This window comes from Microtus pennsylvanicus, chromosome X (genome assembly GCF_037038515.1).
Source record: "Microtus pennsylvanicus isolate mMicPen1 chromosome X, mMicPen1.hap1, whole genome shotgun sequence".
In the NCBI taxonomy this organism is placed as follows: domain Eukaryota; kingdom Metazoa; phylum Chordata; class Mammalia; order Rodentia; family Cricetidae; genus Microtus; species Microtus pennsylvanicus.
The window spans coordinates 115,382,711-115,396,987 of record NC_134601.1 but is presented as its reverse complement, the minus strand read 5'-3'; the positions used below and the strand labels follow the sequence as shown (position 1 = coordinate 115,396,987).

Below are 14,277 nucleotides of genomic sequence, written 5' to 3'. Positions count from 1 at the left end.
GGTGGTCATGGCAGACTGAAGTATAAATCCAATACTTGGGTCCTAGTCAATAATTTACAAAGATCACCTGAGCTATCAAAAATAACCTGCACATTTTAAAAATTAGTGTGTGTGTGTGTGTGTGTGTGTGTGTGTGTGTGTGTGTGTGTGGTGTGTCTAAGTAAATGTATGCCATAGCACCACTGTGTAGTCCGGAGGACAACTTTAGGGAGTTAGTTCTCTGCTTCTGCCATGTGGGTCCTAGGGATTGAACTCATCAGCAGACTTTTGACTGCTGAGCCACCACACTAGCCCCACAACCTACACTTGGCGACACTTCAGACCTTATTCTGGAAAGCAGAAATTGTCCAAATATGCCATTAGATTTTAATATCAAAGAAATGAAAGAGGTTGGAATAGAAAAATTAATGTCTCAGAAAGAATAACTTTATTTTCAAATGCACAGGTTGAAAAATCAATAATATGAAAACATCATATGCTAATTCACTCTTCTTTGAGCCAATAGCCAAACATCATTGTCAATCTCCATAAAAGTTGAAAGTTAAAAATGAACCCTGGGTCAGCCACAAGTACCAGATCCAGACTGCAATCCATTCGTTACAGAAGACCTAGTAGCTATGTAGCATAAACCTGTGGCTCACCCAGTCTTCCTGCTTACATTCCCTTCCAATGCACTCAGTAATAACACGGAAGGAAAGCAGCACCACTTGGGTAAGATCTATATCAAAGAAAGAACTTTCCCTTTTACTTAAATAATTCACTAGCTTAGAAAATACATTGCATGCTATTAAGAAATAGAGCATTTATAGTACTGAAAACAGCATGGTATTGAAATAAAAACAGACAAGAGGAACAAGGGATCGAATCAAAGACCCAGATATCAATACACACACCTATGAACACCTGATTTTTGACAAAGAAGCAAAAAATATAAAATGGAAAAAAGAAAGCATATTCAACATATGGTGCTGGCATAACTGGATATCAACACATAGAAGAATGAAAATAAACCCATATCTATCACCATGCCCAAAACTCAAGTCCAAATAGATCAACAGCCTCAACATTAAAACCAACCACACTGAACCTCATAGAAGAGAAAGTGGGAAGTACACTTGAATGCATTGGCACAGAAGACCACTTCCTAAATATAACCCCAGTAGTACAGACACTGAGAGAAACAATTAATAAATGGAACCTCCTGAAACTGAGAAGCTTCTATAAAGCAAAGGACATGGTCAACAAGACAAAATGGCAGCCTACAGAATGGGAAAATATCTTCACCAACCCCACATCGGACAGAAGGCTGATCTCCAAAATATACAAAGAACTCAAGAAATTGGTCATCAAAAAAGCAAGTAATCCAATAAAAAAAAATGGAATACAAACCTAAACAGAGAACTCTCAACAGAGGAATCTAAAATGGCTGAAAGACACTTAAGGAAATGCTCAACATCCTTAGTCATCAGAGAAATGCAAATCAAAACAACTCTGAGATTCCATCTTACACCTGTAAGAATGGTCAAGATCAAAAACACTGATGACAACTTATGTTGGAGAGGTTGTGGGGAAAAGGGAACACTCCTGCATTGCTGGTGGGCATGCAAGCTGGTACAACCCCTTTGAATATCAGTGTGGCGATTTCTCAGAATATTAGGAAACAACCTTCCTCAAGACCCAGTAATACCACTTTTGGGTATATATCCAAAGGATACTCAATTGTACTACAAAGACATGTGCTTAACTATGTTCATAGCAGCATTGTTTGTCATGTCCAGAACCTGCAAACAACCTAAATGCTCCTCGACTGAAAAATGGATAAAGAAAATGTGGTACATTAGACGATGGAGTACTACACAGCAGAAAAAAATAAATGACATCTTGAAATTTGCAGGCAAATGGATGAATCTATAAAACATCATATTGAGTGAGGTAATCCAGACCCAGAAAGAAAATATAATATGTACTCACTCATAAGTGTCTTTTAATCATAAAGCAAAGAGAACCAGCCTACAATTCACAATCCCAGAGAACCTAGACAACAATAAGGCCCCTAAGAGAGACATACATGGATCTACAGTGCATGGGAAGTAGAAAAAGACAAGATCTCCTGAGTAAATTGGGAGCATGGGAACATGGGAGATGACAGAAGTGGAGGGGAGAAGAGGGGAGTAGTGGAGATAAATACAAAACAGTAAATAAGTAGAGCATTTAATAACTGCAAACCTACAAATTAGCTTTAATCACGGCATATTAAATTCAATTAAAGCAGAAGAATATTTAACACATTCATTCTGTGACCAAAGGCCATTCTAGCCACTCTGGGAAACAAAAGGATGGCAATAATCACCTACCAATCCCTGTCATCAGAACAAACAAAGGTGAGGTTACAGGGTTAAGAGAAACTCAGTCATGGTACAGGCCAGGAATAGCAAGCATGACCCTAAGGTGGATTTCTTTAAAAAGAGAATGACTTTTAATTGTGTTTAGAGTTTAATATCCACTTGCATATTCCAAGTGAAAAGGGAAAAAAAAGAACATAGTTCTGGGTACACCGAATCCTCATTTACCTTTCAGTATAATGAATGAAGGCAGGCCTAAGTCAGTCTGTAATGAGGTAATCTGTAATCATCTACCAATGATGATCTGTGGCTTTAATTATCCCGTGTGGCCCTGGGAGATGCACTCCACATGGACTTGCAATCAGGGCTGCCATTTAGCTAGCAAGATCACACACTTCACTGTGACTTGTCGACTGGGATATGCTGATACAAGGGCTGTTTACAAATCAGCGGTATCTATCTCTGCACTGCAGTTGCAACCAGCCTGAAATGGATTTCCTATCTAAGCTTGGGGGCTGGGGATTGTGTTCAGCACCCTAGACTTGATTGTCACTTTAAAATATCTGTTAATGGAACCCATTCAAATTCCAAGTTTTAAAATAAAAGGATGAGTTAAATTGAATAAGTAAGCGTCAGAGGCTAAAAAAAGGAGTGGGGTATATGGATTTTAACTACCACTGGCAGCAGAAGCTCACGCCATAATTGCCTGGATTATATGCACTAAAGAGATCTGCTGTAGTGTGACATTTGAACCAAATAACAGGGCAGTCCCCGGAAGAAATAGGAATGCATGCAGAAAATGATTGTCAACATTTCAAACCACACGAGGCTGATGTCCTCTAAATTCAAATTGTTCTGAGTTCATAGTACCTGCTTCAAAAGCCTGATGTAATCGCCCATTTAACACAAAGGCACGGGGACTTCAGTTTGTAACTCTATTTCTTACCTGCAAGCTGGCAATTACTGTAATTTCAAGATCAGGACAGAGGACTTAGAGATTTAGGACAGTTGTTCAGTACTTACCATGAGCCAGGCTCAGAGTCCCATCCCTAGCATTGCCAACCCCCCCCCAAAATTAATAACACCCTAAAATATTGGTAAGAAAAAAGCCTGTGCACGCACTCATGACTTGTCAGCTGAGGGAAATGATTAAAGACTGAATTGTGAGCATGAGCCAGGCTACAGCAATTACAGAGTAGCAACCATCAACCTGGTTCCCTTCCCAGTGCGCCCATGGGCGTTACAATACGACACAGCATGACGGTGAGGTTAGCAGCTACCACTTGACAATGCTGATGGTTTTAAACAAGGGCAATGTGTCCTCTGCCCACCGTCTGTCCATGTTGATTCTGGATGTCACTTCTTTACTATGAGCCATATCTGGTCAGTCAGAAAGTAAACCCCATGACACTGCAGATAATGAAGTACCATGCAAACCCGCACAGCCCAGCTAAGAATAGGCTCACATTTAACACTTCATTGGTTTCAATTATATTTTAGTGTAACCGTGACGATGATGTACATTTAGGAATTATTAAGATATTTTTAAATGTATTTTCTTCCATAGTATTTTTTTATATATAAAAAGAACCAACCCGGGTTTGGGGAGGCCCCCACCATACTAATGGCAGCAAGCTGCAGTCTGCCATTTCAGCCCTTGACTGTGGGTTGTTTACAGGCAGCACAGTACTTCCTCCAGAGCTGCAGCGCAGCCACCTGTGTGCAGCTGCTGTGCAGCACAGCAGCAACTGGAATCGGACCAGCACCACAGCCCTTACTGTAACCAGTGAGGTGGGCTGCCTCCTTCAAAGCAAAGCTCAGTGTGGAGGGACATGGTGACAAAGTCGTCCCCACACACTAAACGCCTGGGGTTCACACAGTTGCCTGGCCCCCATCTCCATCTGGGACCACCTGCCTCCTGAACCCCAGGGCAGGATGTGGTTTGGCTCGAACAACTTCTCAGCTTACAAACTCAGGCAAGCCCATTTGCTTTGTGCACTCAGGCTCCCAGAAGCACATTAACCGCCCCCGCCCCTCCGCCGCTTCTCTGTCTCTCTCAGTCTTCTGGAGAAAAACTTGGTATTGAAGGGAAGTATGACAGTAAAAGAAATGCCCATGCCTTTGATAAGCAAAACAGGCAGCTCCAAGAAAAAAGAAAAAAGAACAGGCTGACTTCATCCACCTCTTTCCACAAACGGTGTGGGGGAGGAGGAGGGAGCGGGAGAGCCAGGGAAGCAGGCTTTGTCCTGAGTGCAGGCTGAGACTCCCCAGTAGAGAGACACCCACACCTTCAGCTGCGCTCTCTCATCTCATCTTCCTCAACAGCACAAAGATGATGTACCTTACTCCTTGGCTTGAGGGTAGACTGGGACACCTGTTATTTCAAATCCCCTTGTAACTTAAGAAACAGCAGTGAAATCAAAAGTTTGCTGGGTAGCTCGGCAGCCATGTATACCGCCGATGTGTCTGCCTACAGGTCCTACAAGGATAGCTTGCACCTCCAGGGTGGGCCTCAGCTTCTTGTTTTTTAGTTGTGGCCCTGCTCTAGCCCCCAACTGTTCACTAAAATGGATAAGGCTAGACAATTTTTACCACTTCTTTTCCCAGTTTTATTAATATATGGTTGATTGACAATTGAAAACTATATAAAAGGATGTAGAACACGAAGATTTGATGTATATGTTATGAAATGCTTATTGGCATCAAGCTAATTAAATTATCCACCACTCGCACATGGTGGAACGAGAGAAGTGACTCCTGAAAATTGCCTTTTAACTTCTGTAAGCAACACCCCAACATGTGCACATACAAATAAAGAAATGTAACTTAAAGTTTTTAAAGAATACTTGACTGAGTCGGGCAGTGATGGTGCACACCTTTAATCCCAGCACTTAGGAGGAAAATGCAGGAGATCTCTGTGAGTCTGAGGCCTGCCTGGTCTACAGAGAGAGTTCTAGGACAGGCTCTAAAGCTACAGAGAAACCCTTCCTCGAAAAACCTAAAATAAATAAATAAACAAACTAACAAACACACAAAACCCTTGACTGAATGCAGTAGCACATACATTAAATCCCAGCACCTGGGACACAGACAGAGGATCTTTGGTCTTCAAGGTCAGCCTGCTCTATATAGTGAGTTTCAGGACAGTTAGGGGTACACAGTGAGACCCTGTCTCAAAAAAATACTTTAACAAGCAACTACAAATGAAAATTTAGGAAACAACAGCAAAAAGTAGAAGTATAGAAGTGAAAAAAGTCAAATTTAAAAGCCTAGTGGATAAGTTCAGTAATCGATTAGGCATGGAGACAGAAATAATCAACGAACTCAACAATACATCGATAACATGTACTGAGTGTGAACAAGAGAGAGAAAGTAGCCTCAGACATTCATGGGACAATAGCGTAAGCTCTGTTTGTGTCCTTATATTCCAGAAGACTAAGAGAATGGGAAGAGTAATTCAGACAAATAATGGATGAAAACTCACTAGATTTGGCAAAAGGCATGAACTTCCAGAATCACAAAGAGTGCAGAATCTAAATAGATAAACTCAAGGAAAATTTTGTCAAGGAATTTCACAATCAAACTCATAATATTAATGACAAAGAAAAAGCAAGTAAGATATTACCTATAAGGAAAGACTGGAGTGACAATGGCTTTCTTTGTCATATAAAACAACAGAGTTCAGTAGGCTGGGGAGATGGCTCAGCGAGTAATGTGCTTTCTGAGCAAACATAACATCCTGAGTCTAGATCCCCACCACCCATGTGAGAGCCAGGCTTGGCAGCATGCAGCTCCAGCCCAGTGCTGGCCAGTGATGGGAACTGTAGTGGATCCAGGGAGCTCGCTAAACAACGAGTCTAGCTGAAGTAGCTTCCATTGTGCTAGAAGCTGTTGGGCATGCAACTAGAGGAGAAAAATAATCATCTTACCCAGCTGTGAACCCCTAAAACTACAGCAGTAACTTGGCATGGGTGTAACAAATCACTCTTTGGCTGGATTTATGTCCTGCTGCATAAGATGAAACCCATACTCGGCACCACTGTCAGGCCGAGACCCCACGGCTAAACATGCCATTGGCTCTAGGGGAGACCCCACAGCTAGACGTGCCGTCGGCTCTAGGGAGAACCTGCTAAATTCTGCTAAATGGACATAACATGAATCTGACTCCTAATCACTTGCTATAATATAACATATGTACAGCAACCCCTCCTCCCAAAGGTCAGCAGTCACTGCTGAAGAGGGGGTAGGAAGAGTGAGCCAGAGGTGGGGGATGACTCCAGGGACAGTGTCTTCTGGACACAGCATGGTCACTGCACATAGATGCTCACAGCACTTGTGTGAGCACAGTACCCAGCAATGGAGACGGCGGCTGGGTGTGGTGTAATGACTCCTAGCTGAGGAGTTATTAGCAACTGTTAGCTGTTAGAAACGGGAGACTGCATAAAAAGTGAGGACCTGACTGTTCCAAGGTATGGTCAAGGAAAGGATTTTATTGTAGATATGAGGGAGAAAAGCACCAGAGGCATCTGGAAGAGTCCAGAGAAGACGGGGAAAGAGGTAGACTAAAAGGAATGGGCCAGGCCACGAGAGGGGTGGGAGGAGAGAGGGAGAGAAGACAAAAGAGAGATGAATTTTGAAAACAAAAATGGAGCTGCTGAGTGCAATAGACTCCTGATTGGTGGTGGTTTACCTTATAATTTTGAAAATTATGGTGCCCACCTTTAGTCCCAGCACTCGGGAGGCAGAGGCAGGTGGATCTCTGTGAATTTGAGGCCAGCCCGGTCTACAGAGCCAGTTCCAGGACAGCTAGGGCTGTTACACAGAGAAACCCTGCCTTGAAAAAAAACAAACAATAAAAATAAAAATCGAAAAGAAAAGAAAGGAAGAAAAAGAAAACGATAGGAATTTGGCTGAAACTGTATTTCAGATCTTGGAGTTTGATCTTTGGCTGAATGGCATGTAGCAGAATACTCTGTCACAAGGCTGAGCGGTGGCAGTGAGCCCCAGCTCCCAGTCAGACATGTGATCAAGAAGATAAACAATTGATATTTGTTGGTGCACTTGGTTATTAATGTTTTATAAGTCAAGTATATTAAATGTACTTTTGACTTATGATCATTTCAGTTTATGAGGTGTTTATTAGGGAATAAGCCAAGGAGCAAATTCAGACGGGATGGAATAAAAGACAGACAAATCTACAATTACAAATGGAAACTTTTGTATCACTTTTCTCAGCACTTGACAGAACTGCTGTGTGGGAAAGCAATATAGCTCCAGAACTCAACAACTGGACAAACCCAAAGGTTCCAGCCAGAGTTTATAGACTACTCCACCATTATAGAACATAGCACATGTCCCTTTGAAGTATTTATAGATCTTACTTTGCATCACCATCATCATAATAATAATAGGAAGCTAAGCCCAACCTATTTAAAGGACTTGAAATCATGAAGAGTATATTCCCCGGTCATAATATAATCAGCCTGAAAGTCAAAAGCCCAAAGATACCAGAAAAGTGGCGAAACACTTAGGAATCAAATGACACATTTCTAGATAATTTGTGTCCAGCGATGAGAAGGCTGCTTCTCTTTCCTGTCACCTCTCTGATCTGTGACATAGATCAACTTGAATGGTGCTTGGTTTACATTAGTCAGTTAACACACACTAGCTACTAATGCAAATATTAAGGCACCCCGAGACACTGAGACAGTTCTTGGTGTTTGTCAGTTGGGTGCTGTCAGCAGTCAGAAGCTGCAATGGAGTTAGAAGTATCAGAGGAAGAGGCCTTTCATCTTCAGAAATAAGGGCAGACTAGAAGGTAGTATAGGTAGCTCTGTGATGCCGTCAGGCCCAGACAACCAAACCACCAAGGAGTTCCTGATCAAAGATGGTCTTGGAGAAAAGGGGAGATGTTCTTACAAAATAAATTCTAGAGACCCAATGATGGCATGGTGACACTAATAACAATGCATTGTATAGTTCTAGAAACCTGAGGGGGGCTACGGGTTTTCCGTGTCAGTCAGTGGCAAGAGTCAGAGAACCTCCTCTCAGAGCAATTGCTAGCCATTTTCTAACAACATCCATTTGTTCTCTGGAATTTCTGCAGTTAGAAATGCTAGTAGGCCCAACTTCGGGTCACACACAGCTATTTTAAGCTGCCAACCAGGCTAAACTTTGATCTGGAGGCTTGAGGAATGCATTGCCAAACTCACTTGGGTTTTTGGTAGAATCACGTTTCTCTGACTGAAAGTCTGAAGCTGTCGTTTCCTCTGTGACTAAAGTCGGTTCCTGCTCCCTTCACGTCACCCCCTTCTTCAGTGGCGTCTGACTTCCGCCGTCACGTACACACAGACAAGTGCTCAGCTCTTAAAGGTTCATATGCTACATTAGGGCCAGCTGATCACCTCCCACGTCAGATTAGACATGGGAGTTCAGAGTAACGTGATCACAAGTGATCACATGTCCCAGTCACAGGTTGTCAGGATGTAGAGGAGAATCTTGGGGGATCATTTCTAGATATCTGCTTATCTTAGTATCCCTGAGTCAGGGGTAGAAGAAAATTACGGATTTCATTCAGAGATTCTACCATTTGATTGGATTCATTCTAGTGGACTTAGGAGAATGAATTCATTTACATATTGCTATGTTCTTTATGTCGTGTAGGCTTTTTTGACCTGACTATGCCAACCACTCATAAAGCAACTTTATAATATATAATACATATTTTATGTATAGCTATATAATGAGGATACTTTAGAAACATTATAATACTTTCAACTCTAAGTCACCAATCCATGTTCTTGAGGAAAGATATAGATATTAATGCTGGTGCTGCGCTATCAGTGCCACAGAATAAAATAAATAACCAAGCTTTACTAAGTAGTAGAATCATCTGAGCTGTTCTGTTTTGAGACAGGCCTCATGTAGCCCAAGCCGGCCTTGAACTTCAACTCGCTACATAGTGGAGGATGATCTAGAACTCCTGATCCTTCTGCCTCCACCTTCATAGTTCTGGGATTACCAATGTGAACCACTATGTTGCCTGGCTTTAAAGGTTTGCTTTAAGACTCTTCGAAGTCTCTTATTGCGACTCCTCTGTCTACCCCAAAATTCTGACAAGGCAACGCCCCTAGAGCACATCCAAGCAACAGACTGCTGGTTAGAGTCCTCGGCTGGAGCCCCACACGCAGAAGCTTGGCCGTCCAGCAAAAGTCACAGCAAGGTCCTAGGCAGTTTAGACTGTGAGCCGCTAGAAAGCTGGCGGTTAAAGCACACGGTCTAAAGGTTCCTTTCAAAGCTAGAATTTGATAATCTTGCCATTAAGGAAATAAGATTCTATTAAACACGATCAACTCAGTGAGGGCACTACAGTTTACTAAGGTCACTGCTCTCCCCTCCTCACAAGATGCACCCCCTTCCTGTACTGTAACCAGTAAAGCCTGAGATTTACCTTACACATTGCACAAGTGTCCTTAATCATTCCAGACCCTACGCAGATGCCATCGTGAGAAAAGTTACACCGGCAGGTCCACTTGTTGGACTCAGGAGTTTTTCTGAAAACAAACTATGTGTTCAATGGCGAAATGATAATTTGAGTAGGAATTGCTTGCTGTTAAAGGGTCGCAAGGATGGAAAATGACAGTCACACTCCTAATGAAAGGGCATATCCTAAGTGCTGAAAATGACAAGCCTAAATGTGTGCTAATTGATAAAAATGAATGTTTCCCCTAATTGCCTTACTTCGGAATTCATAGGAAAAATAATGCAGGCCTGTGAGTAGATGAATGCTGTCTTGTCTCTGTTGCTGCTTGTTTGCCCAGAGGCAGGGTCTCACTGTGTAGCCCTGGCTGTCCTGGAACTTACTGTGTAGAGCAGGCTGGCCTCGAACTCACAGACTCACCAGCCTCCACTTCTTAAGTTCTGAGATTGAAAGCAGGCACCACTATAGAAGGCCAAAGGCTGCTTTTTTTATTTTAAAGTTTGCTATCTGATTTGATTCCTTTGGAGAAGACATCTGGAGAAAGCATAATGCAGCAAGTGGTATAGAGGCGGAGTGGAATACCATCAGCCACCTAGACAATGCTATCAGATTGGAGGCCCAGGTTCTCGAGCCAGCTGTCTGGAATCCAGAGTTCTCCCTGTTCCCTAGAGTTCCTGCAGCTGTGGGTAAGTCCCTTAATGTCGATACGTCTTGTTGCCTTTTCTGAGCAGTTTTTTTCTAAATCAAAGCAGTACCTGTGTCACAGGGACGGTACAACTTCGTGACATCATGAAAGAATGCACATGAAGAGCAGGCACTTCACCATGAAATGGGGGCGAAAAGAGCCATCTGTAGGGCTGGTTACTAAGTCCAATGGTAGACTGCTTGCCTGGATTCCATCCTCAGTGCTGAAAATAAAAGAATGAAGAGGCTCTGCCCAGAAAGAAGCACACCGACAGCATCCCCTGCTACTTTTTGAAAAGCAACAGGGATCTTAAAAACACCCGTTGCCATAAATCACAGAATAAATTAGCCTTTCACGTTGGATGCGCAAAGAAAAGCAAAAGTTTTCTAAAGGGGAATCCAGGAATGGTGCTCAGTATAAAAGAGCAATGTGAGAATGTCTACCTCATGCCACTTGTTGAAGCCCATTCCTGCTCCTTTCCTAAACCAAGAACAGCAGCAAAACCCTGCGCTTTCTCTCCAAGTGACATGAGTGTGGAGAGTGTTGGCTTTGTGCCGCATTTAGGGACTATATTGGCCAATCTTTACACAAATACAAAAAAGAAGGCTCCGAATATGCCAGTGACAGATTTCAGACACCCGGCGAGGGAGAACTAAGGGGATGGGCAGTCGAGCTGAGAACTGTTATACTTAGCAGGCATAGGACGCAAACTGCAAGTACACACACTTCAGCTTGCAAACGACGGAGCAGGCGGCATGTACAGCTACTTCCATGGAAGACACACAGAGCCAGGCCGAGAAAACAGCTCACTTCCTCACAGACGGTATCAGATGCATTTCAAGATCAACAACCATATTCTTTTAACCCCTACCGCAGCTTCCTGCTTTCTGCTTGTGAATTACAAAATGTCTCGGGCCCCAGGCCTGCTTTGCTTTCCTATATGTTACCTGGGAGTCCATACCAAGATACGCCAGACACGATCAAAGCACAATGTTGTGTACAGAGTAAGGTTCTTAAATGATTTAATTAAATCCAAAGGAAGACCTGTGATAGTAGACGCCCTCTGTTTTATGTGGTAGTTTGAGGTATCAGAAAGAATATAGATTTCTCAATTAAATGATTATGACGATTCACCCTGGTTTTTCCTAATATTGTACACCATACTATGATCTTTCATGGTCAATTCTGGAAAACAATACCCAAACCTGGAAATTAGGACAAAACAAAACAAAAAGCCTACGGTCATGATCATGGGGCCTTTTAGTGTTATGCTAATGCATTTTCTTAAAGGAGACCCCAGGAGAGACATCTGCCTCTCTGGAAGTATAAATTGGACATTTTACAGCTCTACAGAAGTCAGAGGAGAACCCACAGGAAGTACTGTATGGCACACGGCTCTCTTTTTTCTCCTCTGGTAGAAATGATAGCTCCAAAGGTCAGGGTTTTATTGTCCAACACATGAGACAGTTTTCAATCTCACTTTATAATCTTATTTGAATATTCCACCGACTTTTTAATCAGTTCCTCATATCCTCAGTAAATCAAGTTTTGTTACTCCACAGGTTTCCTCATTAAATGAGTCCAACAAAGCTTAGAAACAAGCTCTCTATGTGCATATTTTTAATAATACGAGGATTAGTCTTGGGGAGTTCCTGGCCCCACCAATCTGCTCCGAGAGACTGAGCTCTGCGCTTCAGGTCTCCTTAGCAGTCAGACTCACCAAGACTCAGAGTAGTCTGTTCACTGAGCACTGCATGCTGCAGACGAGAGGCTCAAAGTATATGACCCTCCCTACCCCCCCATGAATGCACCACCTTTCTTTTTGGCTTTGTTTTGGTTTTGCTTTTTGAGACAGGGTTTCTCTGGTCATTCGGGAACTCGCTCTGTAGACCAGGCTGGCCTTGAACTCACAGAGATTCACCTGCCTCTGTATCCCAAGTACTGGGATTAAAGGCTATGCGCCACCAACCTCCAGCTGCCCCGGCTTCCTTTAAACAGAAAAAAAATAAAACTCTACCGATTGAAATCATGGTGGCATTTCTACTCCTACAAGTACATTATATACATATGAAATGAGTATTTGTGTCCATAGAATACACACAAGAATGTCACAAAAATCCCCAAATGAAACAACCCAAATAGCTATCAATCAACAGCAACAACAACAACAAAATGGATTGACAAGTTATGATATATTCATTTCTGTGCAATTCTATATGCCAAGAGTTAAGTGCTGAAACAGGCAACAATTTTGTGACATAAAAAAGACATGTAAACTAGCAAATGTTCCTACAGCCCTATATACATGGCAGTTCAGGTATGGGAACACTAATTCATCACAATAAACTGACTATGCAGGTCGGGGTGGGGGGAATGTCTAGGAGAAAGCAAGAGAACTTTGTGGGGTGAGAGATGGCAGAAATAGTACTGCTACAGAGTGGCTATAGAGGTACATTCTTATGTAAAAGCAAAAATCGTAATGCATGCTAGTGACATGCATTTTAGTCTATGTAAATTTTATCTGTAAAGTGAATTAAAATTTTTTGAAGAGAGACAAGATAAAGAAAAACATATTCTAAAGCAGTCAGTGTGTGGTGATTAATACAGAAACCCAGAACTGATCAACATGCAGAGTCCGGTAAGAGGCTAGGGTGCTCGGCCCTCAATGGGGCATCTACTATCACATTCCCAACCTCCAAGGCTTAAGGATCCTTCTGGAAGAGGAGCAGAGAGACTACAAGAGCCAGCAGTAGTGGACATCTGAAGCAAAACAATATTTGCCAGACATGACAACACCATTCTACACATGAACTCAAAGCAGCCATGACTGCATATACAAGATCAAAGGAATCTGAATATCAGCATGGATGGGGTTGGGCTCATTAACTCCCACCCTATTTAACATATTAGCCAGTGGTGGCTGCTGAGGGAGGTAGAGGGGGTTTGCTTCAGGGATTTTTGCCCCGAGGATCATGCCGCCAATAGTAAATGGATTCCATAATTTTCAAAAACAGCTGGGCAGTGGTGGCATATGCCTTTAATGCCAGCACTTGGAAAGCAGAGCCAGAGGCAGGTGGATCTCTGTGAGTTCGAGGCCAGCCTGAACTACAGAGCAAGTTCCAGGACAGCCAAGGCTATACAGTAAAACTCTGTCTTGAAAAGGCAAAGAGAAAGAAGAGAGATACTATGAAGTTTGGAGGAGAAAGTAGCTAGGAAAGGAATTGATGAGGAGGGAACGGGAGTGCTGATTTTATCCAAATATCACATCTTATATGAAATTCTCAAACAATAAAAGAGATTATAAGAAGAAAAGGTGGGGAAAGAGGGGGAAAAGAGAAGAAGGATTTGAAAAGATTCTTCTAAAATACTTAATGTAAATTGATAAAACCAGATTAATAAAAGTGGGACAAAATTAAAAAACTACTGAGAACTGGCAAAGGACAGGTTGTTCTTAATAATGGAATGGGTAAGGATACACCACACCAAGAGGGTGGCAGAGATTCTTGCTTGAGAGACTGACACAGTGAGGCAAAGGTGATCACTGGATGCCATTCCTTTAGGAGAGTGGGTTCAAACGGGCACTAGGGATTTGATAAATGGGCTGAGAAAAAACACTGCAGGCAGCTCTCTGATAGCATCAACAGAGGCACACAAACAAATGATGGGACTCCACAAAATTACTTAATTCAGTCCAAGACAAATTAATTCTTAAGCTAAATGAAATATTCAAAACTGGCAGATGTATGCCAATATGATTGTTATTGCTTAAA

The 14,277-nt window shown here is 42.4% G+C and overlaps 1 protein-coding gene across 9 annotated transcripts in view; it reads right to left on the bottom strand.

The window, feature by feature from the left end:
* The window catches only part of Sh3kbp1 (SH3 domain containing kinase binding protein 1), a 339,294-nt gene that overhangs the window by 271,636 nt on the left and 53,381 nt on the right, over window positions 1-14,277 (bottom strand). The gene's annotated exons all lie outside the window — the stretch shown is intronic.